Below are 14,864 nucleotides of genomic sequence, written 5' to 3' on the forward strand. Positions count from 1 at the left end.
GAGCGTTACTTAACAGTGAGTTGTGATGGATTTGTCCCAATGCCTCGTGACCAGTCAGTGCTCACATTACAATGTTAAGAACATCCTTTAAGCTCTGAGTTCACGGTCTGAGATCAAAAACTTCATGACTCGATGGGTGTACTTTTCCTCTGAGAAGGAATTAATTCATCCTGCTTTTATGATGTCCTTATTTTTCCCTGTAAGGCTTTACTGACTTGATTGACCAAATTCATGCCTGGCATAACCAATCTGATGAAAAACGTTTCCTGTAAGGAGAGAATTTTATTTGATATTTTTCTAATTGTTTCCTTCGTGTTTCTCCACAGACATCCATATCTCCAAACAACATGCCTCAAAGCTTACGTGCCCGTTTCGTATCATATCCTCTTCTTTTTTCACAGGAACATTCATTTATTTTGTAGTAATTACACTGGACCAAATCATTCCTGCAAAACACCTACATGGCTTCATTTCAGACTGACTTGTAACTTACATGAGAGACAGAATTAGGCCTTCAGCAACGGATTCAATCTTTTTTTTTTCCTTTAGACTTAGTCAACCAGTTTTGAAAAAAAAAAAGAAATTAAAAAAAGTCCTATTTTAATCTTCTCTTTCCCAGACAAAACTATGTATTTTTAACAAATTCGCCTCCCCACCACCTCCTCAATTTCCCAATTTTTTTCTTGACAACATGCCTGGAAGCCTCTAACCTAACTTTCCACCCAGGACAAGGCCCTCACTAATTAACAGTTCACTGAAGGGCAGAAGACGCATGGCGGGGGGCAGGACAGCTGGATTTCACCCATGATTTCAGGATTCATCAGCCTTTTCCCATCTGTCAAAAGCCTGTTGCGTCCTCCTACGCAGTTCTTGCACTACAGATATCCTTGCTCTGCAGCATTTTCTTTCCAGCAGCCTGATCTGAGCGTGGCGGTCGGCTCACTCCAGTGAGGATGCAGCGCAGGAGGTGCAGGCCTGAGGCACGCCGGAGCACTTGGGACCCCTGCCCTCTGTCACGGGCCAAAGCTGCTCCTCCTCTTCACCTCTGTCAGCAGTCCCACACAGAGCAGGTTGAGGATGCAGAAGCTTCAAATATTCACATGCCCGGCTGTTCCAGACCTCTCCAGACATGCTGCACCCCAAAACGCCAGCACCCCTCTTGGGCCAACCTTCCACCCTTCAACCATGCCTGTCTCCCTCAGCCAGGGAGCTTTGCTCTTCCTTCCCATGTCTGAATACAGCTCCAAGATGCTTTTTGCCCATCTGGGCAGCAGCTGGGTCCCTCCTGACCCTTGTCCTGCTGGCTCACCACTCGGCTTCTCCTTCGGGGCCCCGTCCCTTCGGAGGCGGCCTTCTGGCTTGAAGCAATGCCGTCTTGTTGACTGTGCCTACAGCTTTCTCTTGCCGCGTATCTATCTTCTGTCTTGCTGGGTTAGCATCAAGTGAACATCACATACACTGCTTCCCAGCTATGTTTTCCAAAAACGTCTCAGAATGCTGCATTTTAGGAAAATTTCCAGTCTAATCCCCTGCAATGCATCTGCTCTGGTGGGCTGAGACAAGATGTCATTTTGCATTTTTGGATATCAGTACAGCCAGAAAGGTTGAAAGAAGGAAGAAACTCAATTCAGCTTCTCACTTAGGAAAAGTCAAGAAATTCAAATCAAACAGCCTACATATGGGAGGTTTGAGCCTACTATTCCTCAGATAAGTGATTCACATCTTTAAATCTGCCCCCAAACTCCACAGGCACAAAAAATGTTTTAAGCATTGGTTACTCAGGGTATAAAAAAGAATAGGAAATTCCTACCAGAGCTGACATTAATTGGAGAAAAGATGGTGAATGTGTAGTGTTAGAGCCCAGGCGCTGGGTTTATTGCCCTTGCTCTGTGCCAGGCTTCAATTATAAGCTTGGGTGGATCATTTAGTTTTCTTACGCCTCCCTTCCCCACATATGAAATATGGGGAAGTGCTGCTCTTCCAGCTCCTAGGGAGTGTAAGGATAAATAGAATGGATTGAAAAAAAATATCTGATGCCCTTTCAATTTACCGCCTGACAAAAATTCTGCCATCTCTGGGTTTGAAAACATGGAGAAAATTTACTTAAGTATTTCACAGAAGTATGATCAAAGAAGCAACAGTTACCACTAAGATGACTTAATTCATTTTTTATAAAATTAAAGATAATTGTGAAATGAAAAAAAATGAAAAAAGAGACAAAACACATCAGCCAACAGGAAATTTGGCAAAACTGACATTCCATTTCGACACCATGATTTATTTCTGAAAAAGAGAACTTTCAGACAGAAAACAGTCCTGTTAAAAAGTGGTTGCCCACCTTTAAAACGTTACAACCTATATGGCACTTTGCTAAGGCAATTAGCAGAGATGTAAATGAGACAGAGGAATACTGAGTGAGGTCGCTGAAAGTCAGCCTGCAACAGTCCCCCCGAAGCTACAGCCTATATTCACAGCCTCAATCACAAATGGGGTGACCACTTTATTCATGGTACTGTCATCTTAGGAGTGGAGGAAGCCCAAGAGAAACGTGACATCCTCAAGCAATGCCTTCTGTGACACGTATGCCCATAAGATCTTAAGAAGAGGTAGCTGGTGGGTAGAGGTGGAAAGTGTCAAAGCTAATCGGAACAGGGACCCAATGAAACAACTGCTTCATGAGGAATTCTGCCTTCTTTTCCAGCTATAAACAGAGGAAGCTCCTTTCAATTTAGACTGCAGAATACAGTTGGTATCCCTGGTAGTTTTTTCCCCAAACAGTGTGTCCTCCATTTACTGTGGAATATAATAAAGCTGGAAACATGATAGACTGAATGGAGCGGGCAAGCAGAAGCATCCCCAGCCTGCCAACTTGGAACAACCAGAAACTATTTTAAAATACAATCCCAGCCTTAAATGTGTGTGACCCCATGAATTCAGCAGCTCTAAACCTCTTCTCTCACCTATTACAACAGCAGGAAAGGAGAAGGTACGAGTAATCACCAGGGCTGGGCAGCAGCATAAGGGCTGCAAGAGGGATTTAAACAGACGAGCACTTAGAGGAAGCGGTGCAGGGACTTCCACTGCCTCCCAGTCAATTAAGCACAGAATCTGAAAGGTAAATGCTTGCTTGCAATGCACCCCCAGCAACACTCCCGGCAGCAGTAATTGGGAAGTAAAATCTTGGCAAAAAGAACTTTAAAATAGAAACAGAAGGAAAAGATATTTAGGAAATAAAACAGGAACGTGCTCACAGCAGATGGAACATGCTCAAAATGATGGGAAAGAAGACTTCCAGAGCTATTTTAGAAATCCTCTCATCTCCCCCCCAACCCGGTATGGGGGAAAACATGATCAGAGCTAAATTCACTCTCAATGACGTACTAATAATAACGGTTATGATAATAAATTTCATTTGTCATTTCCAAACACTTCTGTATTCAACCCTTCAACACACATTTTTAGCCCAATTAAAAATAAAATCATTATTCCTCCCTTACAGGAAATCCAAGCTGTAGGCCAGTTTAGTTAACTTGCCTAAAATTATACAGCCTCTGCAAAGCCAGAATGAGCAATGATACATCCTGATTCCCAGGCTGACACTTTGGCTAGACACCCCTACCCATCTTTAAGACCAAACTAGAGCAGAGCTGAGTAATTCCAGGCCCTCACAGAGCATTTTACATATTTGAAGAATTGCACAAACAGCAAGCAATTAGTTCTGAATGAGGTCCCTGGGGAGTTTCTAGTTAAAATACATGTGTTTTAAGATACATTAAGCCAAGCACTATAAATTAAAATAATCACCGAATTCAGGCATAACAACTGAGAACTTTTGGGGGGTGTGGGTGAGACAGACAACTGTTTCCGTACAGGAGGGAATTGAGGCAGCCCTGTACAGGGGTAGGAACCAAGTGGAGTTTGTGGGGGCACCGAAGGAAGCGATGCAGCTCTGCCGCACCCCAGCATGTTGGGGCACAACGATCAGAGCTCATTGGTGTGAATGAACAGAAAGCAGAGCAGTTTGGGAAGCACTTTTGGGGCAGAAGGAAGGCCGAGGAAGGGCCAGAGCTGCCCTGAAGGAGGCACCCCCATCTCCTCCATGTCCTTCCCAGGCAGAATTCTCCACAGGTGAATCCAGAAATTTGAGGAAAATGAGGCGACGTAGCTGAAGCAACCTAGAAAACATGAGCCAGAACCAGGATTTACACCTCCATTTCAACTCCTTCAGCACAAAACCACCCAGCTCCCTCCTGGCCCTGCCTGAGACCCACCACACACCGCAGCACCCAGCCACGCTGGCCCAGACAGCTGGAGCGCGAGGGCCGCGCTTTCGAGGTCAGCCGGGCCCAGCAGTCAGGCCCTCAGTCTTCACAAGCTAAGCAAGTGTTTATTTTCTGAAGTGTTTTTCCAAGAACCTCCTCTCTTCTTTTATATTTTAAGAGACTTGTCGCAGATTTACGTTCAAACTGCTTCCCCATCAAACGCGCCTTAAAATAGCAGCACTAGGCCAGCTGTGTTCGTTCCAGCGATTGTGTATTAATGTCGCTACAAGTAAAGCTATATAAGTACATACAGTAAAATACACATCAAAATACACAAAGATCCTGTGATAAACCAAGCCTTCCCCATAAGGTCAGGAGTGTAGAAACACAAACAATATGCTTTTTTGTCACACGAGTAAAGCAGGCTGCCTGCAAAGCCTGGTGGAGAGGCACAGGTAGATGGCAGGCAGACAGCGAGGGGGAACAGAGGGCAGTGCAACAACCAAAAGGAAACACCCCAAAAGGGTTTCAGAAATGACATCAGGGGGGTTAAAAGCTTAATGTGACCCTAGTACAAACCCAGTGGCAATAGGTATTACCAGTGAAACAAAGCGGGAACTGATGGTGGGACAAAAAAAGCACATTTGCACTCAGAGATAAAGAAAGCTCAGAAGAGATGGAAGCAGCGACTTCCCCAGTCAGCTGGAGTTTTCCTTACGCTACGACCTCCGCATTTTATTCCAGCTAAAAACTACTCCAGTGGCTGCCCCTACATTGCAAGTCCAATGCATAATTGGCCCAAATTTGCTTTAAAAACAGGGCACAGACTTGCTGTGCTCTGCCCGCCTTGGCCCCATTGCCCTGAAAGCCCTCCCCACTGCAGGGCCAAAGCTTTCTCAGCCACCACCCACCCCATGGAAATGCCTCTAGCGGCCTCAGCACTCTCTCACCTTGACACCACATCAAGAAATTTGCCTTTTCCTCTCCCCAGTATACCTCAATTTCTCTCAGTATTTGCTATTTTTATATAAACTTTTGTAGCTGTCTTATTTAACCCCGTCAAGTGTTTGGGGATGCGGTTTCTCTGAAAGCAGTTATTACTGCTGTGTATCAGAATATCTCCATCCAACGGGCGCTCAAGGAATCAAAGTCAAGGCCAAAGCAGCAGGTAGAACAAAGCAAGAGAAAATAGCTACAGTGACCAGCAAAAGGCAAGGCAGGAGCAAAGCCGCTCAGCAGACATGGTGGCTAACAGACAAAAAAAGCCCAAAGCCTCAGGGAAGAGAAAGCCCTTCACAGTCATAGAGGTGATCAATGCTAAAGATTTAGTGATACAACTACCACTGAAGCTATCAAGCTCTTTTTGCAGCCCACCAAATGTATCAAAATATGCTAAGCATCAAGCTCACTAGCATATTGGATTTTGAATAATGAAAAGAGTAAACAGGATTTTAATTTGGATTCTGACAGTAAAGTGCTTTCCATGTGATAAATTAACTATTAGGGAAGACAAATTAACACAACCTACCCTTGAGTATGATGGCTTATGATTTTGAGGAAACTTTTACAGAAGCATGATCAAAATAAGGCAGGATGACAAATAGGAGGTGATGTCGGGGGGAATATTTTTATCAAAAATCCTCCTTCCGCCCTTTGATCAAACTGTACGTAAAACTTCCCTAAAAAGTAAAGCAAATTTTGTCAAGACCTACCCATTTTTCCTAAAAGCTTATAAATGTTTTAGGAGAGATCAACAGCTAGTCTAAATCACCAGAGATTGATGAATTTTATACTGAATTTTTAATATTGAAAAGTTAAATTTCACATCTGTGAAGACAAGCCAAAAAAAGGAGTCACCCTCTATTAATTTTTTTCTGAAGGGAAAGGTATCTCAGAAACTCTTTCCAGATGTAAGACAAAACTCATAATATCAGCAAAGAACATGGGAGCATTTCTAAAACAGTCAAACATTACCTTGTATTTCCATACCCAGTGGAAAATTCTGAATTTTTGCCAATTCTTTTTAAAGGCATTGCAGCAGAAAGTCCACTTTTCAGTTTGCTTTCTCTCTTATGCAGGTAAGTAAATAGAGCTTAAAATAACAGTGGAAAGACATTCTGATTGTCTTGAAATTAAAGCTATTATTTTTTATTCTGATTTATTCCTATCACAAACCAAACCTGTTTATATGGGTTTGCAACACTGCTATGGACACCTGAGTGGTTCTGAAGTCTTTACACAGTATGAGACCAAAACACCACCTTCTGCAGTGAACACTGTTTTCATCAAAATACATCAGCAGCAGAATTTTTGCTTCAGGGAAAAAAAAAAGGCCACCAGGTACGGGGGCAGGAGACCTTGGGTCCGATTCCATCAACTGAGGGCAATCTATTAACCATTTAACTGTTTGGGCAAATTCAAAATGGGAATAAGGATATTTACTCGCCTTGGTATAGAAATTCACCCCAGGAGGTAAAAATATACTGCAGGTCAAAGAGTTCCATAGCAGTTGGCATTTTCATAATAAAACTAGAAGCCAATATTTTTTTCAGTCCACCTGAAAACGTTGTTGGGCCTTTGACACACAAATTATTTTAATTACAGTATAAGCAAATGTGAGATTGAGATTGTGCTGAAACTGGGAGAACCCTGGCATCCCGCTAACACAGCTCCACAGACTCCTACTGCACCTACATGGGGAAGCCTTTCAGGTCCTCCGTCCTTTGCCCACAGTAAGAGTAGCAAACACTGAAAATCTGCAAAGCCCACAATTCCTAATGCTTGCCTGACACTACGCTTTCACAGTATTCAATAAACACGAACTGACTATTACTACTATTGATCAAAAGGAGAGAGAGTCTTCTTCCAACTCTAAATGATTCTTGTGCTACCCAACATCCCTTTCCCATCAGTATGCACAACCTGCTCACAACCCTGCCTCCCCTAAACAAGGAGTGATATTTTCCTTTCTTCCACTGCCTCCATTCAGTTAGCTGAGTTATGATGGGCTGATCATTATTCAAAGAGCTCCAGAGTGCCTGCTGTCATGCCCCCTTAGACATCTTCAGGAATTGAAGTATGTGCCCTCTTTTCTCCAACACAACAATTTGCGTGCACCTTCTCTGTAGAGAGAAGACAGAAAACGCTGGAGTAGTTTTCTGTAACACGGGTCTACAGAACAAAAATCAAAGCCCGCTCAGTCTCTTCAACCTTTCTCTGAAAGATCTAAACCACTCAGACTATGTCCTTTACCTTGAAACCAATGCAATGCTATTAGATGAAACCGTTCCTTAAAGCCTAGAAGTACAGGAGAAAATGCATTATCAAGTCTGAAGGTGTCCAAAGTATTTGAACTTGGAATTCTTGCAATCATGCAGAGACACAGCTTTGAAAACTATAATGAAAATATCAAAGTAGGTCAGAGGTTTCCTCCTGCAAAGACAAAGATACTTATAGGTTTCCTTTTATTGAAAGCCTCCCTTTCAGAAATCAGCACTGCAAAAATGTTTGCAGGCTGAACAGAGTTCAGTCCTCCTAGGAGACGAACTATCTTTGTAAAGGGATCATTTTTTCTACCTCTACAAGTTAAAAAAAAAAAAAAAAAAAAAAAGCCCCAGAGGTCACAGTTTCTGGAAGCACCAAACAACAATATAGTAAAAACTTTCCATCCCTCTCCCTGCAAAACTAGATAACGAGCTCCATAGCATTGTCTCAGCCAGCGCTGGATGGGGTTTTACAGCATTTAAAATAATCCATCGCTGCGGCTAAATTTCCTCACTGCCTTGGAGACTCATACATTTCCTATAAGGAAGAAGTTTATTAAATATAATTCAAACCACTATAATTAATTACCAGGCATCAGGGGATAAGACTTAAAAAGTAAGAACGCTAGACAGAGCAGATTTTTGAAACGTACACCTCTAACTTCTACTGAAACCAGTCCCAACCCTTGGCACATCCAACAATCACTGGACAGCATGAAGCAGTCCTCAGGGCACCTCCCATATATTTTTCTACATTAGCTCCATATTCTGCATTAAAAAACAACAAAGGAAGGGTTGTTATTAGGAACTCCACTGGGACTGTGGCAAGGAACCAAAGACCTGAACACCAGGGACAGAGTTACAGGGAAAAGGGGAGGAAAAAAAGCACTGCGATGAAAATCCTCCCAGAATTGGAAAGGCCCCAAGAACTTTGCCTGAACTAGTAGTTGTTGTTTTTATTGAATTATTTTATGGCATTTTATGTTGTTTAATCGAAGAAAGAAAATGGATGCCATAAAATATGCAGAGCTAACTGGGGCTGCAGAGTACATTGCTGAATATTGCTAGTAACGCCATTTCCCCTTTACTGTCAAAAAATAAAAATATCGTTCTTTATACCCCTGTCACATGGAACAGCGGTCCTCTCGCGCTTGCCAATCAATCATCTCGGTGCGCACCTTTACCTTGAGCGCTATGTGCTAGGACGGTGAATAAGCAAAGCTCAGGAAATAATCTCCCTTTCCACAAGATAGAATTCAATTTCCAGTATAGCTCAGACCAGTACTTTTCTTGAAAAGGTGGCACCATAAATTACAGTAAAAAAGCATTTTTCTGCTGCAAGTGAAAATTTTAGTGAGCATTATGATTATGTGGTTTGTACTCCAGGCACCAATGACCACCAAGTAGGCTAATAATGTGTGAATTCTGATGAGAACCAGCCCTCCAGCTGGGATAAGCCATCAAACACTTTTTTCCCGGTTTTTGATTTTGCTTTCCTTCTTTACCGGAAGTTTTTTCCACCTGCAGACAACAACTTTTCAAGATTCTCCTGGAGATTAAGCACATCCCAGCGACATGATCCCTCTCTGGGGCTCAGGCAAGCCCGAGGTAGCCCTTTGGCCACTGTCCCAACAGGCTTTTATCTTTGAAAGCCCCAGTTTGGTTTCTTCAGGTGGGGCTTCTCAGAAGCTTTTCAAAGGCTCTCTGCAGGTAGACAGCGCTTTTGCCATCAACTCTCAGCAGATCTGGCAAGGGTTCTGCAAGCCCCAAGCTACGTCTCCTCCCCGAGCACAGCTGACAAAGGCTGCGCAGAGGAGGCTGGCTGGGTCCATACCCTGCTGCGAGGGAAGCCAAAGTCCTGCAACCAGATGGTGCTGAAGTGTGAGCTCGCTGGATTTGCCTGCGATATTTCTAACCGTGAGGGTGAGGAGATGGCTGTCCCTTTCTAGGCACCCTGAAGCTCTATGTCCCAGCTTTTGCTCTGCAGTCCTGGCCAAAACACCCTTCTGGGAGCTGGCGCCTGGCAGGCAGAACCTGGCAGCCCCAGTGCTCGGGATGGGCAAAGAGGTCAGGAGCTTCCACCTCTCCAAAACCTGCTGCTCACAGTGCTGCCATGGCTCAGAAAGCCTACCCAGCCTTGCAGAGCTGTCAGGAAAATTTACCAGCCACAGCACAAAAATTGCTTGCCATTTACCACAGTGATTGATGGTAATGCAAGAAACTAATGGCATTTTACTTGCTTGTCAAAAGAAATTACTCACCCTGGGCCAGCAGGATTGGGGAAGGATTCTTTAATCCTTGCAGCGATTTTTAAATTAAACTCCAGTGCTCACAGGGCTGAAGACCAGTCAGACAGCAGCCTGCTTCAGGATGGATTCAAACGTGATATAGCAAACGGGCAGATTGGTCCGGCAAAGCAATAAAACAGAGAGGAAAGCAGCTGCACGCTGTGCTTCTGACTTTTTTTTTTTTAAAGGGACAGATTTCATGGCACTAAATCCATTTCCAGATCTTTGATCTCTAACAAAGACCTAGGTCCTGGCTGTGCATGTTAAACAAAGACGGGGAAATAACAGGACAAAAGGGCCGTAATCAGAAACTGGAGACAACTGATCTGAGAGGTGCGGGAAGGGGCTCCCGGGTCGGACCGTGCATGCAGGGAGTATAAGGGGTCATTCGCTTCCTAAATCAGTACAGTTGATAGGATTGTTCCCTCTGTGGCTTTCCCTTTCCTTCCTAATGATAATAAACCACTTAACCCCTTCCTTCATCCTCCAGCATTTCTCCTTTAGCTCTTTGGCACCAGGATTGTGCTGCTCGGGTTTTGCCCGCAGTACTGCCGTTCCCCGTGCATGGAGGACATCCTCCGACATGGTTTGGCCACAACGTCCTTCTCGACATGAGCTACTTCACTAGTTTGGGGGCAGGTGACATTCATTCACCAGCTGGCAGGTGACGGGGTTTTTTCCAGTCCTTCACCAGGGTGCGATTCTTACAAGTGGTGGCACAGCAGGCTCCAACACCTAGCACTGCCCCCAGGAGTTTTGGTAAGACAAACAGCAAGAGGCATTGCACAGCACTTCTGAGGACAGGAACAAGCCTCTCTCACAGGTTTGATTTTGGTTAGCCTGTTTTCTTGACCAGAATTTAAGCTTCAAGCTCCTATACATCCTCAGAAACCAGATGAGAAACCAGCTGTGCAAAAGGTCACGAACAAAACGGATGAGAAAAAACAACTCAAATTTCATGAAGGCGACACATGCCTAGGTGCTAGCTAATAAAAAAGTCTCTTAAACTTTCAGCATTTCAAAGCATGTGCTTTGTTTGCAATAACAAACACTCTAAAAACAGGCTTTGACACTGGGGAAGCTGAGGGGCACTGAATCAACTACCAGTAAAAAGGGCTATGATGCTTTTTAACGTATTTTCTGGTTTTCAGTGAAAAATGCTCAGTGAGATGCTTTGTCCCTGTCCTCCTTTTTCAATCCTGACTAATCCCTAACCCTGTTAGCCATGAATTTGCGATTAATGAGCCTTGTTTAGAGGATGTGAATACTGAAATTGTTCTGATATACGGGCTCTAACCACAGAAAGATGAGCTAATTCAGCAAGGGAATCTGCTGTGCTTAGGGGGGATTCCAAACCTTCAATAAAGGAAATCAGCTGTTAAGTCATTTTAACAAGGGGCAGCATGCTGTGCTCCCCACTCCGAGGTGCCAAGCGATGGTCTCGCAGCTTGGCATCTGGGGACAAAATCATCGTGCGTTAAGGATGCTTAACATCTGCTCGTAAATCTGAGGCCAGGCAAAAAATGGCTGTGACTGAAAGGAAGATGGTGCAAGTGAGGTTTTCCATCGGAGTTTTTAACAGCGAGAACCATGCACACACCCGCCTCTGACTTAGCACAGCAAAAGACCAACAACCTAGGGCTAAACTAATTACGTCTAGTTATGCTTGAGCAGGAAAACAGCGGCCGCTCCTCTCCTGCTTCAAGGGGAGAAGTAAAACAAGTTCCTCCATGGCTCTTCTTCCCTACGCCTGGAAGGGAAGAACTGTCCCTCGGGAGCACTCCTCTCCCAGGGTCTCTAGATAAGCAGGCTTCTTTCTCCAATGGGGACATGGCCAGGACAGTTCTCCACTCCAGGCTCGACGGCAGGGATAGAAAAAGCCATGTATGCAGCCCCATCAGGCCAGCCTTCCTGATGACTTTTAGAAAATGCACCTCCCAGACCATGAAAAATCTGATAAAACACTGAAAACCAAAAAGGCAGCATTTTTCATAAAATTGTCCATTATGTGCCCACCAGTACTTGGAAATAATGTGAGTTTGTGGGGTTTTGTTTATTTGTTTTTTTTTGGGGGGGTGCCTAATGGTGCTCAGTATGGTTTATAAAATACATCAAGATGGAATAAATGTTCCTCGTTCTTTTATGGCATTCACTCTCAGGCATATTTCAGGAGGCTAATCCTGGGTACCAGGACATTAATTCCAGGAGACAATCCCTTTTTCCCCTCCACAGCTCTTCAGAGAAAATGACCTGGTCTGATCTTAACGTATCTTGAAGAAGACAGAAAGATTAATTACACTCCTCCCTATCTTATCTTTGTGGCACATCTGAGCAGCTTGTACAGTCACAAAATCTTTATTTCCAGGGTCCTTTTGATTGTACCGCTGAGATATTCAAACACTCATTAAACCTAGGGGAAAGCCCCGTTCACTGAGACTTAATATGGAAAGGCAGTGGAGGAGGGAGGGCTAAAGTTACCTTACACTTAAGTTGAAGAGCCAGCCAGAGATTTATTCATAAGTGACAATCTCCATCCCTCACAGTCACCTATCCATGCAGCACCCCAGGCGCAGGAGATGCTGTTGGGACCCGCAGGGCTGAGCAGCACAGCCTGCTCCAACAGCTGGCTCGCTCTGCTTATTCCTAGGATGAAGAAGGGAAAGCGAAGAAACCTGCCTTCTATTTTTGTAGGCACAATTTTGCATCTACAAATCACAACTGTTTTCCAGTCACAACACTAATGTCAAGTTAGAGCTCAGCTTTCAAACCAGTCTCCTGCAAAGGTGGTGTTTGTCAATGCCTGCATGATTGTGGCTGTAATTATTTCCTCCAGCAGTTACTGCCGCTGTATCTGACCTTATCGGAGAGTCAAGTGCCGAGGCATTAAAGTGACAATATCTTCTGAGCCAGTAATTGCTGATCCAAAACCATATTCTCAATTACTTACGTCAATAGCTTGTGGATACTAAAAGAGAAGCCAGTATTTTACTTTGGCTGGGCTTCCTTTCTAATCTGATAGTTAGGATATAAATTATCTGATTTGTTGATGAAAAGCTCAAATTACAAAGCTACCATTCACAAAATCACTGAATGTATGGACGAGTTCCTTTGATTTTAAATGGTGTTGAGAAAGGCATTCTCTTCTTTCCCGGTATTGCTGCCTTCCTGACTCAAATCTTCGCTGTCACACTATCATCCCCAATTAACTTCAGGCACAACTATTTTCAGGTATAGCACCCTGCCTGCCAGCATAGCAATAGGCTTCCGAAAGTGGGCCTTCAAACCGCAGCTGAAAGCTCATCTATCAGAAATACCAATATTACCCTTCCGTCTCACTTTCTGGGGTTGTGCAAGCTCAGCAGGACCAGTACAATCGAGGCTGTACTTACTCCTGGGAACGCTTGGGCTGATTGTCACATGGGGAAACCCTTTCTTTACAGAACATTCCTGCAGTCAACATCTCTCTGCACTTCTGTGTGAAATTACATAACTAATGGCATGCACGTGGTGCTACAAAGAGTAAATATCATGCTGTTAAGGGAAGTCAAGGTTCAATTTCCTTGCATGTAGCAGGTGAGATACATGCATCGAGAAAGGCCAGATCCGGAGAATGTAATAAACAGTCACAGGTGAATATAAAATATAAATGCAAAATGCATTGCTTCATATTTATTACATCTTTTACATCTAAATCAGGCAGATTTCATTCCAAAGACTGAGACTGATCTGAAGTAATTTAGTGGGAGGCTGGTAGTTGAAACACATAATCACATTTCTAGAACAATGTAATTACATTGAATTTAATGTGATTTCCTGCCACTGGTTTAAAAGTGCAGCCTCCTCCACGTTCTCGATTTACGCTGAACATGACACTTGATGTAAGATTGCTTTTACGTAGTTAAAGCACTGCGTAAGGAAAAGTATGCCAAGACTCCTTGAATTCCCCAAGACCATCATGCAAAGGTCTCAGTCATGGAGTACTAGTACGTTCAAAACAAACATTCCTATCTAAACACTCTACTAACCTTAAATTTCTAAGATGCTGCTGAAGGAACAATTTTGCTGATCTTAAGAACTTGTGCCCAAGTCAGCTCTGCGCTATGGTGTGAAGAAATCTGAAGTGAAATTTGCCCTTAGCACAAGAGTTTTCAAGTTTTCATATGTTGCTCATGCTTCTGTGAGTGCTATATTAAAAAATTCTTATAAATAAAAGTCTAATAAATGGACAGGACATACTCATTAAGAATTATTAGAAATAATAATGGAAAAAAAGTCATTGCGATCTGAATGCAGACCACAAATTTGAATCTTAAAATGAACAGAAGGACAAAGGCTTGGAATTTTGAAAAGTTACAAATAAAACAACATGGAAATTGATATTCACTTAACTCCTAAAAATCATTTAAAATCTCATCCAGAGAGAGAAAGCGTGCAATTCAATGCATCAGGAGACCCTGCACTGTCAGCCAAACCATACTTCATGAACAGAAAAACTACTATTAGAAAAAACACCATTAAGTTCATAGCTGATCAAATGAAAGCCTGCAAGCCTACCCAGTATGAAATAATCCAAATAATCTCTCTGCAGAATAATTTCAAATAGCAACCAAAGTTGTAAAAATCTAAGCATATTTATAATCGATTTGCAAACAAAAAGAAAAATGATTAAATTAATCAAAAATGCTATTTACTGCTGGCAGTTCATTTAGCTTCCTGCAGAATGTTTCAACATTTATATTCCTTCATTGGAATAAATAAGTATTGAAATACAACGGATAATGAAGCAGATGCTAAAAGACAACAGAAGTGCATAGGATTATTTTTTTTCCCACAGACCTATATAAGCTTGAATGAAATTAAAAGTTTAAAAGCAAGCTTTAAAGCCGGGGACTTTTATGAAAAGTAAACGAACAATAGATTTAAAGCAGTGCAATTATTGGTGAATCACAATGCTCTGGAAATGGCCCTGCAGCACTCCAAACTCATCGTACAGCATGTAGAGGAGGTGAAGGAGGGTGAGAAGAACCCCTACCACCAAGCCAGCTCCTCAG

The 14,864-nt window shown here is 43.1% G+C and overlaps 1 protein-coding gene across 1 annotated transcript in view; it reads right to left on the reverse strand.

Annotated features, from left to right (window-relative positions):
- TMEM132B (transmembrane protein 132B) overlaps positions 1–14,864 on the reverse strand; it is a 193,256-nt gene that overhangs the window by 138,189 nt on the left and 40,203 nt on the right. The gene's annotated exons all lie outside the window — the stretch shown is intronic.

This window comes from Cygnus atratus, chromosome 17, assembly GCF_013377495.2.
Source record: "Cygnus atratus isolate AKBS03 ecotype Queensland, Australia chromosome 17, CAtr_DNAZoo_HiC_assembly, whole genome shotgun sequence".
In the NCBI taxonomy this organism is placed as follows: domain Eukaryota; kingdom Metazoa; phylum Chordata; class Aves; order Anseriformes; family Anatidae; genus Cygnus; species Cygnus atratus.